We start from the raw sequence: 20866 nt of genomic DNA, 5'->3' as shown, positions 1-20866 counted from the left end.
TATTTTATTTTTTCAAGTTTTGTAAATGCTGTTTTTCATTAATTTACTTTCCTGATAGTTCATTTTTAATATATAGAATCATGACTATTTTTGTACATTGATTATCCTGTAACTGTACTGAATGCACTTATTAGTTCTAACAGTTTTTTGGTAGATGCTTTATTTTTTGCTACTAAAAAGCTTGTGCCAGTTTGAAGCTTTTAGCTGCCAGCGCTGGCCCATCATGTAGCTGCAGCAAAGCCTTCCCTAACGTTGCAACTGGGGGGAAAAATCACTTTCCAGACTGTTTTGCATTTCCATCTCGATTCTCTGAAAGTCCATCTGCTGCATCTGTCAAGAGAAACTCCGCTTGCATGAAGATTGCACGCCTGCAGCTTGCATCTTTGTTGCAAAACCAGCAAGGCAAAGTCTTTTGTGCTCCCCTCCCCCATCGAAGGAAAGGGAAAATGTCTCAGTCGAAAGACAAGAAGCGAAATCCTGGCCTTAAAATTCCAAAAGAAACATTTGAACAACCTCAGACTAGTTCCACGCCACCTCGAGACTTAGACTCCAAGGCTTGTATTTCTATTGGAAATCAGAACTTTGAGGTGAAGGCAGATGATTTGGAGCCTATACTGGAGCTGGGACGAGGAGCTTATGGGGTAGTAGAGAAGATGCGGCACGCGCCCAGCGGGCAAATCACGGTGGTGAAGCGGATCCGGCCACCGTAAATAGCCAGGAGCAGAAACGGCTACTGACGGATTTGGATGTTTCCATGCGGTCAGTGGACTGTCCATTTACCTTCACCTTCTAGGCGCACTGTTCCGGGACGGTGATGTGTGGATCTGCATGGAGCTCATGGACAGTCACTAGATAAATTCTACAAACAAGTTATTGATAAAGGCCAAACAATTTCAGAGGATATCTTAGGGAAGATAGCCGTTTCTATTGTAAAAAGTATTAGAACATTTACACAGTAAGCTGTTATTCATCGCGATGTCAAACCCTCTAATGTGCTTATTAATACTGTGGGCCAAGTGAAGATGTGTGACTTTGGAATCAGCGGTTACTTGGACTCTGTTGTGAAAACGACTGACACAGGTTGCAAACCATACATGGCACCTGAAAGAATAAACCCAGAGCTTGACCAGAAGGGATACAGTGTGAAGTCTGACATTTGGAGTCTGGGCATCACCATGATTGAGCTGCCCAGCCTTCCTTTTCCCTACGATTCCTGGGAGACTCCCTTCCAGCAGCTCAAACAAGTCCTTGAAGAGCCATAACCACAACTCCCAGCAGACAAGTTCTCCGAAGACTTTTTTGACTTTACCTCACAGTGCTTGAAGAAAAACTCCAAAGAAAGGCCCACGTATCCAGAGCTTATGCAACATTCATTTTTCACTCTACATGAATCCAAAGCAACAGATGTGGCATCTTTTGTAAAACTGATTCTTGGAGACTAAAAAGCAAGGGACTTAACTGGCTGAGCCTGCTGTGGATTGCGCTTGGTTAGAAAGATTCTGTTTTATGCAAGAAGAGAGATACAGAAGACAAAGTTGAGTCAGCAATATTTATAGGGCTTTTATTTTGTAAGTTCAATTGTGTCTGTGGTCCAGAAGAAATTATTTAATACGCATCTTTAAGACTATTATAAAAATCTCCAAAAAAGAGGAGCTCTTCTTGTGAAGTGTATGTTACAGTTGTGGTTACCACCACATTCCCAGACTTCGACTCAATCCTGGGCAATCGCCACATCTTTAAGTGAAATGTCAAAGTGTCTTAGTCATTTTCTTTCTCCAACTTTGAAAATCATAAAAGTTACTTATATCACAAAAAAGTTTGTGCCATACACTAACAAAATTTTACTTCTTTGTTTTCAATTTACATGCCTTTTGTTGCTTACTCTTGCCTATCTGCTCTGTTTAGAATTTCCAGCACTATATAAAACAGAGACGACAAGAGTGAGCATCCTAGGGCTAGGGATGTGACTCAGTCGGTAGAGTACTTGCCTAGCACATACGATGAAGCCTTTGGGTTCAGTCCCTAGTACCACATAAACCAGGCAGGATAGTGCACACCTGTGATCACAGCAGTTGGGAGGAGGAGGCAAGAATATCAAGAATTCAGGTCATCCTCAGCTACACAGCATATTCGAGGCCAGCCTAGGCTACATGCGACTCTGTCTCAAAAAGTAAAACAAAGTGAGCATCCTTGTTTTACTCCTGATCTAGAGGACTGAGGAGTTTTAAGGGCTCTAGTAGGTCTGGAAATAAAATGATGGAAAAATATATTCCATGTAGATGGAAAGAGAATTGAGGTATATTTTATTTCAGACAAAATTTATATCAAACAAAATAGATTTTTAAGTCAAAGCTATAGTAGCAGAGATAAAATAATTGTAAAATAATATATGGATGAACCGTGGTCAATCCATCAAAAAGATATAGTAATCATAAATATGTAGGTACCCAATAACAGAGTGCCTAAATATATAAAGCAAATACTAATGAAACTAAAGGGAGCATGAATAACCACTACATGTAAATTTTCCATTTATTTCCCATGTATTCAAGTAGAAGTGACTCTTACCCTGGAAAAAGGTGAATTAAAAATTAGAAATGCATTGAAAATGCCCAAGAGAGCCTAGTGACAGTTAGGCCAATGGGACAAAAATCATGCCAGACCTTTCTGTGGTAACAAAGGTAATTGCTTTTTGTGCAAGAAAGAAACTTACAAGCCTGGGCATATAGATCACTGTCATAATAAGTGACATTGGTGTTCTCTTAGAGAAGCGAAACCCAACCTCTTCAGTGATAAATTAGTACTTTCAAATGTGTGTTGAGACTATCTTAATTTAAAAAGGGGAATAGTAGCTTTAAAAGTTCTCTACATAATTCTGATATTTATTCCTCAGTAAAATCCACTTCTGAGCAGGTCGTGAAGTAGTAAATGGATCACTACTGCAAAATATACAATATAAGGCAAACACTTGTACCCTTTCTAGTTCAGGTGTTTTAGTAAGAAATGGTAAAATGGTTATTATAATTCTACTTTAATTTATATGATTAATTTCTTTGAAATTTTTTCTTTCATTTTCTAAAGATCACTTAAACAGCTATGGAATAAATTCTAATAAAATCCTCATCTGCAAATTGCAATTAAAATATTTGAATTAGTAATTGGTACTTAGTACATTTCTTGATACTTCACAAATGAAGTGGAGAAATAAAATGTAGATATTGTTCTTAAACCTGAAATTTTGATAATTATTCCCTGCATGTAACCGAAAGATTTTGGAAATCAGTTGTATTTGAAAATGAATTTGCCTTTGAAAATAGGGACAAATGAATTATACTCAGAATATATAAATAATAAAGAACATTTGTGAATTACAAAAACTACAATCAAATTAAAAATAATGAGAAAAGTATACTATGAGGAAATTCATGGGGAAAAGAATCTGATGACCATAAAACACCTGAAAAGATGCTTACCATCAAGAAAATACAAACTAAAGCAATAAGATAGCATTTTACAGTCATCAAGTTGGCAAAAACTAAAAAAAAAAAAAAAATCTGCCATTTCTTTTTTCAATATTTATTTCTTATTATTTTATGTGTATGAATGTTTTGCCTGCATGTATGTTAAGTGCACCACGTGTATGCCTAGTGCCCACAGAGGCCAGAAGAGGGCATTAGATCCACTAGAACCAGATATGGGTGCTGGGAACCAAACCCTGGTCCTCTGCATGAGTACTAAATACTCTTAACCACTGAGCCCCAAAGTCTGGCATTTCTAGACAATGGCAAGATAAGGAGGGACTGGGAACTGTTATTTGTTAGTGGTGATGGTGTAAATTGATGCATCTTTGGAGAAAAAGTTGATAATATCCAATAAATTTAGAGGTATGTTTACCTATAAGTCAGCAATTACACCATTATGCTTTATAGTCTGATTTTGATCATATGCAAAAGGAGACAATGTTTATTCTAACTTGGGTTTTATTTGCAAATACTGGGGATAAAGGAGGGTCCCAAATGTGTATCAAAAGAAGATAAAAATAAGCAGTAAGGTATTTAAATCATGTAGTATTATTTAGCATTTTAAATGAGTAATCTACATTTTCTACTTGGATATAATCAACAACATACTGTATAAGTAAAAGGGAAGTTACGGAATCTTGTATGTGTTGCTACTTATGCAAGAATTTAAAATTTTACAGTACCATTTATTGCTTATGGATCTATACATATAGTAAAAGTCATAAAGACAGGAAAAAAAAAAGAAAGATGAACATGAAATGCAGAGAATTCTAACAAAAAGAGGAGGGCAGGCTTGCCACCAGCATCTCTTGATTGCCCAAAGGTTTGAAGCCTGCCGTCAGAAGCTCTCCTGAAGACTGGAGGGAGGAGGAAGAAGAGAGAGGGCTCAGGGACATGGGAGAAACCCTTTCTCCACTTAAATAGCTCAAGCCTTCCATCTAGTGTGCAGTGAAGAAGAGAATGCTTTACAGAAGATTGTAGTGACAGTGCACTACAGTTTTTAATGGCTTAAAATATTCAAAAAATAATGGAATTGGACTGCTACCCAGCAGGAAAGGACCAGGGTCTGACAGAGCACAGCTGGTAGCAGTTATTGGAAAAATAATTCAATTTTACATTTATACCTCAATGACTAGAGACAGTTTAATCAAACCAGTTATATTAATAATGTGATATTCTTAGAAAACAAAAGTGATTGGAAAATAAGGATTCTCCATCAGAACAAACCTACAGAATTGTTTTTCTAGAAAGAGCGATGAATCTAAGTATTTACATTTACATATTTGTATGAAATAACAAGTAGACTACATCAGTGAAATGACTCTACTGCGTCACATCAATGAGAATACAGTGCTATAAGTTGGTGATATGATGGTCAACACAGACAAGCCCAAGGAACAGTCACTGAGACAAACCCAAAGGTTACAAGAAAGTTCAAGAAACACAATGGAAGCGATGACCAGGGCCATAGTTGAAGGGAAGATTCTGGAATAGAAAACCAGAGAGCTCAGTCAAAGAGCTGGCAGACAGGAACAGAGGAAGCACCATGAAGTCAATCAAATGATTACTAAATGCAAAGTGGTAAGGATGCCTGTTCAGCCCAAGTTAAGGGGAGCAAAAGTGGTGTGGACAACTCAATTAAATAATCACATAGAAATTAACTTGCTATCTTGGTACCAGCGGCACTTTGTGTTATTCATTAATCAGCTCCCAGTAGGAAAACATACAGAGTCTTCTTTCCCAAAGTTAATTTAGTTTTCTTTTGTCAGTTCTAGCCCATCGAGTGTTTATTTGTTTGTTCATTACAGAACTAAATGAGTTAATATTTCTAACACATCTAGAAAGAATCTGGGGGAAACTATGGTGAATAAGTGCTAATTATTGTAAAGGGTCATGTTTTTTTCCATCTGGGTGGCTCACAATTACATAATAAGCTCTTAGGTAGTTAACTGAGACTTTTTCATGGAGACAAATTATAAATGCATGTATCTGGTAGTATAAGAACAGATGTTCACATAGAGAACTTAAAACTCTTTGTGTCTATGGGCTGGAGAGATGGCTCAGCGGTTAAGAACACTGATTGTTCTTGCAGAAGACCCGAGTTCAGATCCCAGCACCCACATGGCAGCTAACAACTGTCTGTGACTCTAGTCCCAAGGGATCTGACAGCCTCTTCTGACCTCCGAGGGCATTGCATGACACGGGTGCACTTACCTACAAGCAGGCAATACATGCATACACATAAAATAAAAATAAAAATTTTTAAAAACTCTATGTCTAGCTGGGATGCATGATAGAGTATTGGTAGAGAATATTGATAGAGAGTATTGATAGAGAGTATTGATGATAAAGTATTGGGTTCCCAACTGCAGTCAGATTTTCTGTCCTCCCACCAAATTGTATTTCCTCTCTCCACTCTATCTATGCATTTCATTAGATGCAGGAATCAGTTTTCAAAAACTTGATAATGGAGTAGAAAGAACACACCTGAGTCAAGATATGTATAGGAACGTGTCCTTTGAAGATGGGTGACTTGCCACAGGATGCATGTGAAATCTGAGAGCAGCTACCATTACATTAATCAGACAGTTACTAAACTAAACTGCAGAGAGGGAGAGGTCAAAAGGTGTGTTGCAAAGCTACCGTAAACCAGGGGCTTTTTATTCTCATGATTTAAGAAAGCTTTACATTTTTATTTCCAATTAACCTATCAATAGTGATGTCACTTAAATACGCCTAAGGAATATTATAGGTTCATTATTGCCAGAAAACATGCTGCCCAATTTCATAGTTCAGCTGGTCTCATGCATGGATGGACAATCTGAATTAACTTGAACAGAAACAGGATTTTTAGACACTCGACTACATTCTTAGTTGTAAAATTTAAGTAATTAATATGTGACTTTAAAGAGTAAAAGAAAATAAATGGATAATGTTTATTTTGTGCATCAAAATGATAGTGGTACAATACTGCTCAAACTTACTGCTTATTCGGTGTCAGCACTGCAAAAGAAAAATTATTATAATCCACACACTCAATGCCAATGTCGTTGAATGCTGTGGCAACAAGTAAAGGTTCTCTGGAGAACTATCTTGAAATTAAACTATTAAGAAAAGACTGTATTTCCATAATGGCTAAGCAAAGACCATAGGCCCCAGTGAATTCTACCACTATGGGTTTTCCTGTTTTGTGTACTCTGTGCAAAGTTAAAATGTTGCACAAGGACATTCATGATGCTGTGGGTCTGAAACTTGAACACATACTTTTTACAATGAAAAAAAACAACATTATAAAAGTAAAAGTGCTCAGGGAACTTCAGGCTCATTCATTACTGTCTAGACTTATTCACAATTACACTCTCCTCACTCCATAGTTGCTGAATTCTTGCTCATGATTGAATGAGCTAGGCATTAAAGCTACTTGTGACATGTGATTGTGTTCATTTTTTTTGACAGGGTCTCCCTAACCCCAGCCCATCTGGAACTCACTATGTAAACCAGGCTGGCCTACATCCTACAGAGATGCTCCTGCCTCTACCTCCAGAGTGCTGGGATTAAAGGTGTGCACCACCACACTTAGCGTGATTGTGTTCATTTTTATTAGCAGATTTTAATTCCACAAAATAACAGGTTGCATTATGACATTTTCATATGTACATATAGCATACTTTGAACATATTCACCCTCATTACCATCTCTTTTTTGTAATTTTTTTTGTTTTATTTTTCTTTTATGTGTATGACTGTCTTGCCTGCATGTATGTAAGTGCACCCATGCATGCATGATCACAGAGGCCACAAAAGGGTGTCAGATCCCTTAGAACTGGAGTTACAGATGGTTGTTAGTGTCATGTGAGTGCTGGGAACTAAACCAGGGTCCTCTGCAAGAGCAGTCAGTGCTCTTAACCACTGAGCCATCTCTCCAGCCCCTCATCACCCTGTCTTATTATTTTTAAACAATGCCTCAAAGGTAAATAATCATAAACATCTCCAGTGCATCTCATTCAAGTGCAGAACAACACTGTTTCTTCCTTCCTCAGCAGCACTAAAGCAGCTTCATAAAGAGTAAGGTGTGGTGTTACTATGTGATACCACATTCTCTCAGTGCCTGAATAAAAACAGCCTCACTCTTAGCATCCGTTTTAGCCAAGATGGGACCTGAACTTCTCTGAGCACCTGTTCCTTCAGATTTCTCTCAGAACTGTGCTCTTGAACAAAGACCTTCTTCTTCTTTTTATTAAAACCATGCACCCAGTATGAAATAAGGAAGGAAAAGTAGACCCTTGTCTTAGCAGAAGGATTTTGCCCTTCTGACCCCTATTGACTAGAACAGCACACACACACACACAACACACACACAGATGTTATCACTTTAATCCCAGCTGTTGTTTGCAACATAAATGGGATAATCTGTCACTTCCAATGAATAGTCACTGCTTGCAGAGATTGCTTGATATGCAAAACATAAACACATGCATATTCACACATTGTTCTGGGTCAAGGGCAAGGAAGGATCATGTGGGATCAAAGCTATAAATTTAGGTTACAAGAGGAACACAAGGCCTAGTAAGCTTGTTTTGCATTCCAAGCAAGCCAAGAGAGAGTAGAATGATCTTAAAGTATAAGATTAACTTTTTGGTGGAAAAGTTGGGTAAAAGTCATTTTTCCATTTTTAAAAGTCATTTCCATATTCTGAATTGTGGATGGAAAACTACAACTGGCCTTGGTACACACACACACACCACCACCACCACCACCACCACCACCACTACCACCACCACTGTAACTTATATGTTTTTCATAATGAAGTTTGGAGTACTTGCCTCTAAGTAAGGGTAACAAAAGCACGAAATGCAAAGATGGTCTCCTTACCCTGAATGTCACTATATATGATTTGTGGGTGTCTTTGTACTGCTTGAACGGAATACTGGAGGATGAGTTTATGGAGAACAAAAATGTATTTCTTTCTGTTTTGTGGTCTGAGAAGTCTAAGATCAAGGTACCAGAATTAGGTGTGGTCTCTCTTCTTGACTTCATGACAGAAGGCAGAAGTCATGGGAGACCCAACCCACTCCTATAGACCTTATTGATCTATTCATGAGGGTAGAGTTCTCGTAACTTAAACACCTGCCAAAAGGCCCTGCCTCCCAACACTGATGCATTGGAAATTATGTTTCCAGCACATGAACTTGGAGGACTCATTCCAGACTACAGCAGTGGGTATAGAGTAATGGCTATCATGGACTGCTTCCTTCACTTAGTTTATCCCCAAATTTATCATTTTTTGCTCACTTGCCTATACAGGCACACGCATGCATACAAACACACATACACACACACACACACACACACACACACACACACACACACACCAGTCAGTTTTATGCTAAATGCTTCGAAGAGATTTTATAAAACACAAAGCTTGGGGCTGGAGCGATAACTCCATGGTCAAGAGCACTGGCTGCTCTTGCAGAGGACCTGGGTTCAATTTCCAGCACCCACATGGTGGCTAACAACAGTTCATAACTCCAGTTCCAAGAATCCGATGCCCTCTTCTGACCTCTGCAGGCATTGCACAACACAGGCTCGCCTACCTACATTCAGACAATACACTCATACACATAAAATAAAAACAATAAACAATTTTTTTAAAAACCCACAAAACTTGATCTCTTCTCTATGGCTGTATTCTGGGAGGTATAATTAGAAGTTCAATAAGAATTTATTTCCAGCACTTCTGACAGTAAAAATTAGTATGTCTCCTTTTAGCCAGTTGTGTGAGCAAAGACATAGTAATGTTAAAAAGAGAAGAGGTGCCTCTACCTTGTGGCTGTCTTCTGTAGCAACTTGTTGCAAAGCATTGCTGTTTTGAAGTTTATATCTCATTGCAAGCAGAAGAGGGATGTGTTGGTTTTATTTGTACAACTTTTTGCCTTCTTCATATTAAGTACCAGAAATGTTTATTAAGAACTTGTTCTCACTGAGGTCAAGTTTAGTTTTGCCCAAAATCAAGTAGCTATATATTTAATCAAGAACTACTTGGGGCTGGAGAGATGGCTCAGTGCTTAAGAGCACTAGTTTTCTTTCGGGGGACCCAGGTTCGATTCCCAGGACCCACATGGCAGCTAATAACCATCCATAACTTCAGTTCCAGGGGATCCTGCATCCTCTGGCCTCCATGGACATTGTATGACACAGGTGTACTTATATGCATACAGGCAAAACATTCATATACATTAAAAAAAAGAAATATTCACAAAGCTCTGATCTGATGCCAAACGCCTTTTTCAGAAGTGGAAACACAATAAGACATAGCCTACCTCAAAGCATTCTGCCCTCATAGCTTCCTCTGTCTCCCACACACTCTCACCTCAAAGACTCGCCCTCTTCCATCAGTGGAAACAGGGTTAATCTTTGTAGATTTTATTCTCTATTATTTTTAAAGCAATGCACTAGCTACTACTAGGAGGTACAAAGGCATAACCTCTCTTTCCAGGAGTTTCTAATTTAGTAGACTGAGAGATGGAGGAAATAAAAACCCATCTGTCAAGACTAAAGGCTTGGCCTCCCTAAGTGCTGGAAGAGAGGCAAGCTAAGTGCAGTGGGTCTGGAGAGAACAGAGGATGAATTTCCCCTTCAGGGACCAGCGATGGCTTCAGAGAGGATTTGAGCAGAAACTTGAAGAGTTTCCAGGATCAGAAAATGAGGCTAGGAGATTAAGCAAAATGGCAAGAATGATGAGATAGGTTGAAGATGATTTTTTTTTTAAGTAAAGTAAGAGAACCCAGAGAAGACTGGAAGAATGAGAAGTGGGCCAGAATGGGAGTAAGAATAGACTGATAGGTTAGAGGCTCAAAGTCCAGAGAGAGCCACACAGCACAAATTCTGTTCAAGAATCCTGGGGTGGGGGCAGGCATTAGAGGAGGAAGGGCACAAAGCCAGAAGTGAGCTTCAGAATATGAGAGTGGTGACTGTGTGCACCAAAAGAAGAGGGGAGGAAGGACAGCAAAAGAGGGATGGGTGCTACAGAAGGAGGAAAGGATGAGTAGCTGCTGGGGAAAAAGGGGAGCAGAAGTGATGTGACTTGGGAAGCCACTAAATGATGCAAATGTAGTTCTGAGACCACAGGCAATTTCAAAAGACCCTGAAGGTTGCTGATTTTATTTTTTCTATTATAAAGTTTAAAAGGCAAACCATGTTAAAATATTAAAACACAGTAAGGTTCCCAAAAAACACTTTTCCAATGTGACTTTTGGAAGAGTAACCACCACCTGACTTTGACATCTTGTTCTTGGAGTATTCTTAAAGCCCTCATCTGTTGTACCATTTGTCATATTCACTGATGGTTTGCAACTCTATCCCACCTTGCATCTACTCCACCCAGGGCTGGCTCTTCCTGTATTCCACCTTTTCGTCTAAGCCTATTCCTTTTCTGCCCTGGCCTACTCTGTATCCTGGGGGCAAAGGCCTATGTCTGGATCACTCAAACTCTCTTGGCCTATAGTTACATGTTGAATTTGGCCAATGAGAAACACCAACAGAAAGTAGGAGGGCAGAAACATTAGTTTTCTATTCATTCTATTCATTTCTATTCAAATTACCACAAATTTATTGGCTGGACAAACAATATCTCAGAGTTCTAAAGGTCAGAAGTCCAAAATCAGTTTCAGTGAGTTAAAATGGAGACATCATGCTCACTGTACTGGTTTCTTCTGCAGACTGCCAGGGAAAACACTGTCTTTTCCCCTAGTGTTTAGAGCCACCCTCTTGCCTTGGCTTTAGGCCCATTCTTCCATCCTCAAATCCAGCATTTAGCATCTTCTCTCCTCCTTGACCTCTGCTTCTGTCCTCTTAGAGTTTGACCTTTGGAGTTTCATTGGACACACACAGATATTCCAGAATAACCTTCCCTTTTCATGATCCTTAAGTTAGGGCTAGATATACAGGTATCTCAGTGGTAGAGGGCTTGCCTGGTATGTGTAAAGCCTTGAGTTCAGCTTCTAACACCAGAAAAAAAAAAAAAAAAAAAAAAAGAAGAAAACTAGGGATTTCATTCAGCAATAGAGCACAAAGTCTTGAATTCAATCCTTAACACTGCAGCAGATATATATGTCACATCTGCAAAGCCCTTTTGCCATATAAAGTAACATATCCACAGTTCCATGAATCGGGAGGTAGATGTCTGGGGGTAGGAAATATCATCCTGTACCCTCTCTGCCACAGATAGATGCTCTGCCTACCCTGCTGCTCCCTGACTTTGTGCTCTGGGCCTAGTGCAGTTTCTTCTCTCTAAGTTCCAACTCCAGGCAGACAGCCTCTCTTTCATGATTTTCTCTCTCTTGGCCCTGGTAACTTTTTACTCTTCCTGGAGTCTTCTACACTAGAGGAGGAGATGGTATCCCCTGTAGTTACACACTGGAGCCTCAACAGCCCTCTTCATTTTCTTTATTCCCATCCACAGTCTAAAATAATCCATTCATTGAATTATCCTAAAAATTCTAGCTAATTGGTATACACTGTACCTGTCAGTCAGCTCCATCTTACTCATCCCTTAAGACCAACCTCAGCTGTCATATCATGCAAGAGTTTCTACCTCTTTCACATCTAATCTACACTGTAACCATTCGCATACTCAGAGGGAGTCTACACGTAAATGCAATACACAAGATGGTTAGTTTCAGGGAAATGGGAATTACCATGTGCCAAGAGAGCAGCCATTGCACAAAGCCCAGTGCTTATATCTGGAAAATCAATCTATCTGATTAGGTAAGGATGCAGAATAATATTTTCTTTTTCTCTCAGTTACATGCAGGGAAGGGAAATGATAGCCTACACAAAGTCCACAGTGAAAGTCTCCTCTCTGATTTTTCTTTTTGTTTATTTTTCAATCAACTAGGGAAACCGACTTTCTGACCTAACGCAAGTGATTTCTGAGCAACTGCATAGGCTGGCAGCTGAGCTGCCAACGAGAGCTTTCTGTTCTTGCTCAGACGAATAATTTTAAGATTTCATCCCAGTCATCTCCTCTTCTTGCCCGAACAGTCAAACTAGCATCTGAAAATGGATCGGAACTGGGTTTTTTTTGTCCTTTGTAGAAACTATTTCTGTTTCAACCAGCTTGCCTTTAAACTCTCTGTCTTCACAGTCATGTCTGTTACCACACTCCTGGTGATTTCTCTGTATTTAACTTAGGGTTTGAATGATCTGCTAAGCATTCGATGAGATTTTCTTCCTAAAGATTTCCTCTAAAATCATAAAATAAAAATTGCATCAGTGGTCTGTAAGAATTCCTGCATGGTAGTACTTAACAAATCAATAGTTGGTTGGTTTTTTCTTGCTTGTTTATTTTGTTTTTTTACCTCAGTAATATTTCCAGAGAAACAATGCTTTCCCCACTTCCCCATTTAATACAGCCTCAATGGCTCAGTGGCTTCCCTCTTACATTCAGTATGCAAAGCTTACTACTGTGTTCCTTTCCCTCTTCTACCATGATGATGATGATGATGATGATGATGAAGATTATTACAATTAGCAATCAATTATATTTGTATGCATTAGCAATTAGAAGATATGGGGCTGGAGAGATGGCTCAGCGGTTAAGAGCACTGACTGCTCTTGCAGAGGACCTGGGTTCAATTCCCAGCACCCACATGGCGGCTATGAACCACCCTTAACTCCAGTTCCAGGGAATCCGAAGTCCTCTTCTGACCTCTGCGGCATTGCACGATATGGGTGCACTCACATACATGCAGGCAATACACTCATACACATAAAATTTAAAAAAATAAATAAAATATTTTTTAAAAAGGAAAGAAATTAGAAGATATTTATATATGCTTTATGTTATTTAATAAGGGTCAAGGCAAGTGATATATATTATGAAATCAAAGTAAAATTTTATTATAAACCTTAACTCAATTTGATTTAAACAAAAAGGAACATAGAGTCAAAAGAAAGCAGCTTCTAAAAAAATCCCTCCCTTCAATCATTCATGCATCCATCTGTTAAACAAATATATATGGATATTTCCCATGTGGCTGAGCCCATGCTCTTAGAGAGCTTACAATATTATCCAGGAAAAGGACAATTCTTCTAAAGAAACGCACAGGAAAGGCACCCGGCCAAGACTGCTGGGATCCCAGAAGGCCCTCTTGCATGACATGACAGCTGAGGTTGGTCTTAAGGGATGAGTAGGATGGAGCTGACTGAAATGAAGGAGGAGGGCAGGCAGGCAGACAAATGAAACAGCATCTATGAAAGGCATAGAAAGAGAAACACTCTCAAATCCTCAGAGTGGTGCAAAGAAATGACCCAGAGAACATGCACAAAGCCAGAAGAAAAGACTCGGAAATAGGGCCTCGAGCACAATTAAAAGTCCTGGAAGAGCAAGGAGATTTATGAAGAAAGAATCCAATAAAATTCTCTGTATGCAAGATTAGAATTGGTAATATTCGATGGGGAAAAATGTGAGCTTTGGTGAGAAAGAGACCCAGCAGCCATTTAGAGTTCGACTGCTTCCACAATTGAAATATTGAATCATCTTTAAATTTCACATATTTCTCCACGTTTAAATTTAGAGGCTTAAAAAATGAATGATAAATGTAGGCTCTTGAGCAGAGAACTCTCCTTGAATCTGTGCCAAAGCCAGCCCCTGATTTGGATGTCTATCCCAAGAAATACTCTACAGAGCAATGCACTCAGGACAAAGATTGACCTTTTCTGAACTGTAACTAAATCTTTTTAAAGGGTAAACACCCAAATAATAAAAACATAAAAGATGGTCATCTACTCACAGCTAGTGTAAGCCCTCAGAATGCTGCAGCATTCTTATTGTACATAACATAGTATAAAGAGAGAGTCTCAGTTTCCAACATATAAATTAGCTGAGAAAAATAATCCATCTCTCCCTTAGTAACACCTGTCTCCTACTGTTCTTCTCTCTTAGATTCTCTCTTTTCCTTTACCTCCCAGGTTCCTTTTCCTTATTCTGGTTCCTGAAGTTGCATCTGGTCACATACTCACATATAAGGATTTGGTGCTAGGATCCACATATGAGGGAGAAGATATACTGTCTGTTTTTTTTGCGGGGGGGTCGTCTGTGTTACTTCACTTAATATAACAGTTTATAGTTCCATCCATTTACCTGCAAATTTCATGATTCCATCTTTCTTTACCACTGAGTAGAACTACATTCTATAAATGTACCACATTTTCATTCTCCACTCGTCAGCTGAGGGACACTTAGGTTGCTTCCATCTCTTAGCTAATATGAGAAGAACAACAACAAACATGGATGTACAAGTGTCTCTGCAATAAGATGGATCCTTTGGTTATATGCCAAGGAGTGCTATAACCAGGACAAATGGTAGAATCATTTTTAGATTTTTAAGAGTTCACCACACTACTTTCCATAGGGGTTGCCTGAGTTTGCAACCCCACCAGCAGTGGGTGAGTGTTCCCCTTTCCCCACATCCTCTCCAGCATTTGTTCTCTTGATCTTAGCCAATCTGACTGGGTAAGATGAACTCTTAAAGTGGTTTTAATTTGCATTTCCCTAATTGCTAATGATGTTGAGCACCTTTTAAGATGTTTCTTAGCCATCTTTATTTCTTCTTTTGAGAACTCTCTGTTCAGATCCTTAGCCCAGTTTGGGTGCTGTAAAACATTTGTTTCCGTTTGCAACTGGGTTAAAGGTTTTCTGTCTAGAAGAACCTGTTGATAGGAGGGACTCCTTCCTGTCCTTTGCTGAGACAGCAAGAGCCAAGTCCTGTGATAAGTAACTGGATCCATCTAATTCAATTACAAACTGAATGTGAGAAATGAGATGACTAACAAAACACTGATGTAAAGCCTTGGAAAATATGTTTACTGCAAATAAAGTAAGTAATCGCTAATGGGACTAGAGATGCCACTCAGAGGTAGTGTTTGCCCTAGAACATATGAGGTGCTGGGCTCTATTTTTAGCACTATAGAATAACAATAATAATAATAATAACAACAACAATAATAAGTAGTAATAATAAGTCTAAGTAAGGCTAATCATGAAAATAGCCATTAAATATAAAAGACTGGGGCTAGAAAGATGGCTCAGTAGTTAAGAGCACTTGCTGCTCTTGCAGAGTACCAAGATTCAGTTCCCAGCATGCACATGGTAGTTCACAACTTTTTGTAACCTTCTATAACTCCAGTGCCAGGGAATTCAATGCCCTCTTCTGGCTTCCACAGTCATTGCTCACATATAGGGAACCTACATACATACAGGCAAAACACTCATACATGTAAAAATAGATCTTAAAATGTTTTGAAATACATAAAAGTTCAAGAAGAACTCATTTCTAACTTTACCTGCCTCTAACAATTTGTTCAGTTCACCATTATGGAAACCTCATCTGGTCCCCTATAAATATTATAGAAACTGTTATGGTTTGACTGGAGTTGCCATATTACCAGAAAACATGAAGCAAATGCCCCAAGGCTTAAGTCTATATAGTGACTGAAAAGCAAACCAAACATGCATTGCCGCAACCCTGGTTAACTGAGGATCTTCCCATCAGGAGGTGTAGCTGGTGTAAGTGACAGAAAGACAATAGGTTGTGCTTCCTATCCATGAGGGATACAGGGTTAGCAGGAGAAACCAGCCTGTAAAGTGATGAATTATGGTGACATTGAGCTGTGACCTGAGAAAGTTACACACAAGTATGGCCCACCTTAAGTCCTTCCTGAAAGAAGGAATAGAGACTGTTATTCATCAGTATAATATTCTAAAGAAGCCCAGTTCCTCATATTGAACTGTAATCTAGAGTCATTTCATTTATGTACAATCATGCAAAACATGTTCTTGTGGTACAATTGTCAAATGAGGGCAAGTAACTGATAACAGCCTGCTTTATGAAGATGGTCAAGATGATGACAGGCTGAAATAAATCCTGTACTTAGTAAAATTCTTATAAAGAGTTTATTGAGCTCACACCAAATACTTGCTATATGACTTGTCTACAAAAATGCATGCAGAGCCAGGTGTGGTTATGCATGCCTATAATCTCATTACTTGGGAGACTAAGGTTATAGGATAGAGTTGAAGGCCAGTCTGAATAACACAGTGAGACTCTGTCTCAGAAAAAAAAAAGTGTGTGTGTGTATGTATGCAGATAGTATAGAATTTAGTTTTAGTTTTTTTACCACCTGAATTATTAATCACTTAAATTCTGAACATTAACCTTTACCTGCCCTGGCCTTCTAATAAGAAGAGAAAAAAATTGATCTACAAAGCCTCAAGCAAGTTGAAAGATTTGGTTATACTCTCATCAAAGAAAAATCCATCATTATGTACAAACCGGAATGGATGAGTGAAAATGTAGAACGTACTAGGCTATGCCGCGGGGCGACAGGCATCTCGGCCTACCTTGCCTCAAGATACGGCTTTACTTAAAGGTTGTCAGTTGCTCCCAAGAGGACCACAGATAAAGTATGTCTTCCATAAGAGAAAATGAATGCACAGAAATCTTCTTATATTGCTTGACTAATTCTCTAAATTTGACATTTCCTTGACCCACACAAAGCTATACACCACACACAGGATCCTGAATCGCTTCTGCCTTTCTCTTTCCATCTCCCTTTCCCTCCCCCTTCCTTCCCTGCCTTTTTCTCTTTCTCTTTTTCTTCCCTACCACCTCCTTCTCTACCTCCTCCTCTGCATCTCATCTCTCTCTCAATTCTGGGATATAGTATTTTAAAATTCTCTAAGAACATGTAGAAATCTTTAAGGTTTCAGTTTAGTAACACAACTCGGTTGAAGACAGTTCTGTAGTGGACACAGTACAGAAAGAGGCTCAGACACAGTGGGTCATTTTCTTCATCCTGAAAGGGCTGTGAGTTTCATATTCATTTCTCCTATCATGATATAGGAAAACGATGCTTTTGAGGCACGCACAGGCTATTGGAGTGAAGTTAGATGAGATCAGAAGGTAATAAGAGAACCTCTTCTCCTCCAACAAGTCCATCTTTTTATATAGACAGGTATTAAGAGGATGAAAATGAAAGAAGTCACATCCCTCATTTATTTAAAGAGTTCCAGCTAAAATGATTATGCAGAAAATGGCACTGGAATGAAAATGAAAATTCAACCTTTCTGTCATTTATACTGTCACAGGGAGATGCTGGGCCTGGGCTGCAGGTATTGGCATTGACACTAGTTCCAACTGAATTGGCCCACTTACATAAGGTGCCCAGACCACCTTGTATTACTGAGTGTGAGCAGAAGCAATTCCATCCTACTACCTAGCCACTTCTACCTCCAGGAAATTTTATTTCTGAATTTGGTAATATTTTGAACTACTCCCAGGCTCCCATTGCTCCCAATAAGAAAGGAAATCAGAGGCTAGAGAGAAATCTCAATCCAGTCAAGTACTTGCTATGCAAGCATGAAGACCTGAATTGAGAGCCCCAATCGCCCCCCCAAATACACACACACACACACACACACACACACACACACACACACATCCAGGCACAGAGTATGTACCTGTAATCCCAGTGCTGGGGAGGTAGAGACGGGAGGATCCCCGGGGCTGGCTGGCAAGCGGATCTAGCCAAACAGATGAGCTCCAGATCCAGTAAGAAACCCTATCTCAAAACTAAGGTGGAGAACAACTGAGAAAGACCTCTCTGGCCTCTGCATGCAAGTACGCACATGCACACACTCAAAAACATACACACATGCAACAGAGAGAGAGTGTGGAGGGGGGATGAGCAGCCTGTCCCTCACTGATACCCTGAAATGAGAAGGGGACTTGGGAGAGATTGAAAGCTCTTAGATTAGGATTCAACTGGTATTAAAGTTGCTCTCTGCCCCCTCTGAGGAGACCCTACATAGAACACTGAAATTATGAAAATCTGTTGAGCAAAGCAGCAACTCAGACTCCTGGGAACTCTGTGAAAATAATATCCCAGCCAGGCATGGTGGGGCATACCTTTAAGCCTCCAGCACTTGGGAGGCAGGCCGATCTCTGTGAGTTCAAGGCCAGCCTGGTCTACATAGTGAGTTCCAGGCCAGCAGGGGATACAGGGAGACCCTGTTTTCTAAATACCACTCAATGAGGTAGGCCAGTGACTTAAAAAAAAAAAAAAAAAAAAAAAAAAAAAAAAAAAAAAACAGAAAATAATTCCACAGGGGACATCAGCCCAACCATTGTGCAGCTCTTGAGGCCCTCAGCTTTTCTACTTCTCAGTTTTCCAAACCTCTCCTTCTCTTTCATGCTACTTCTCCCTTAATTCTCAGAAGCTCTATGGGAAAGGGGAAAACAAACACAAAAGAAAATGAAGACATCAATGCTTCTAAGTCTTGCTGTATTTAAGTATGGGGCCAGAAAGCAAAGAAAGTTACTATTTCTGACATAGCCCAAGACCCCCCTCACCTTCTTTCTCCTTACACATGATTTTGTGTTGAAATATCACCTTGGGACACAGTGTCTCCAGGCAATGATGGCTGTCAGGGTTTGATATGGGGGTCAGTTCTTAAGATGAGCTATTGCAAACAATTCATTCATAAATACATATTATACCTCATACCAGTTACACAGTTCAATGGAACCCAATCTCTCCCTCATTTACCCCATCATCTCCTACCCCAGCATCTCTAAGGTCTCACTTGAGTGACTAATGTGGCAGCCCTCAACTCAGCCCAGCACGTCAGCCTGCCACTTCTCCACTTCATTTAGGAAAGTGTCTACCCATGGCTTTCCTTCCATATCAGATTACTCCCTGTTTAAAGTGTGCCTGGATGATGCCTTTAAAATAAACCCCAAATTCCTGATTAGAACAATTAACTCAGACAGTTCCCTGGATACAATGTTCTCAAATCTTGGGATCTTGTATGTGATGCTCCCTCATAAAATGTGTTGATCCACCGTCACCTGGGAGGCCCCTATGGGCACCTCAAAATTCAGCTGAGATGTTACCACCACCCAGCAGTATTGCTTGACTGCCCTACATTCATCATTCTAGGACAGATGTCTCTCCTTCTGTTCCCTTAGTACTTTATAGCTGCGTCTACCATAGCCAGGATGCGGTGAGTATTTATTATCATCTTTACTTCTTCCTCAACCAGACTAAGAATTTATTTCAAATGGAAGCTGTAGCATTCATCTCTGTATCACCAGTAGACTCTCTGGCAAATAACAAGTGTTTGTAGAGAGTGTTGAGAGAAAGATAGAAAGGTGATTGGGTGAAGCTTAAAACATACCCAAGAGCATAGATATGTGCTTTCAAAGAGTCGGGGTTTATTAAAAGATACTTTAAATGGAGTTTTTAAGCAAGAGGGACACTCAGAGTATAGGAAGGAAGAGAGAGAGTCAAAACTCTGTAAGAAAGCATGACTAATGAACAGACCAGATACCTCTGAGTAGATAGGCTTAAGGAAGGTACTGCGGAAGAGAAGGTGCTTGATCTGGTCTTGAGAAAGGTCAAGCAATCACCAAATCTGTGGGAAAGTCAGGTAATGGTACTCGGTGGTGGTAACATCTCAGCTGAATTTTGAAGTGTCCGAAGGGACCTCCCAGGTGACAGTAGAACAACACATCTAGGCAGGGAGCATCACATACGAGATCCCAAGATTTGGGAGCATTCTATCTAGGGAACTGTCTGAGTTTATTGTGCTAATCAGGAATTTGGGGTTAATTTTAAAGGCATCAGCCAGGCAAAGAGGATCAGCATAACTTTTCTCCCTTAGAAGAATGCCTGTGGTGAGAATTAGAAGCAGACAGTGGCTGGAAAAGTACAGACCTGAATTAAATTAAGCAATGGGAGGGTAGGAACAGATGGAGAAGTTGCATTTTAAAAAGGAGTCCAAGGGCTGGAAAGATGGCTCAACAGGTAAGATCAGATACTCTTGCAGAGAACCAAAGTTCAGTTCTTAGCACCCACATCTGGCAGCTCACAACCTCCTGTAGCTCCAGCTCCAGGAGTTTGACACCCTCTCCTGGCCTCCACAGTCACCTGCATATATATGTGCACACACACACACACACACACACAAAAAAAAAAAAAAAAAAAAAAAAAAAAAAAAAAAAAAAAAAACCTTTTTTAAAAATATTTTATTGTTTTTTTGTGTGTGTATGTGTGTATTGCATGCATGAAGGTAAGTGCACCAGTGTCCTGCAATGCCTGCAGAGGACAGAAGAGGCTGTCAGATCCCCTGAAACTGGAGTTATAGACAGTTGTTAGCTTCCATGTGAGTGCTAGGATTCAAACCCAGCTCTTCTGCAAGAACAGCCAGTGTTATTAACCCCTGAGCCATCTCTCCAGCCCATAAAACCTTTTTTTAAAAAAAGGAGTCCAGAGTGATCCCCC

The 20866-nt window shown here is 39.7% G+C and overlaps 1 protein-coding gene and 1 pseudogene across 3 annotated transcripts in view; both read left to right on the top strand.

Annotated features, from left to right (window-relative positions):
- The window catches only part of Magi2 (membrane associated guanylate kinase, WW and PDZ domain containing 2), a 1650859-nt gene that overhangs the window by 1564601 nt on the left and 65392 nt on the right, over positions 1–20866 (top strand). The gene's annotated exons all lie outside the window — the stretch shown is intronic.
- On the top strand, positions 408–1453 carry LOC103732218 (annotated as a pseudogene).

This window comes from Nannospalax galili, unplaced genomic scaffold, assembly GCF_000622305.1.
Source record: "Nannospalax galili isolate Female #2095 unplaced genomic scaffold, S.galili_v1.0 scaffold312, whole genome shotgun sequence".
In the NCBI taxonomy this organism is placed as follows: Eukaryota; Metazoa; Chordata; class Mammalia; order Rodentia; family Spalacidae; genus Nannospalax; species Nannospalax galili.
This window is presented reverse-complemented; position numbering and strand designations above follow the sequence as displayed.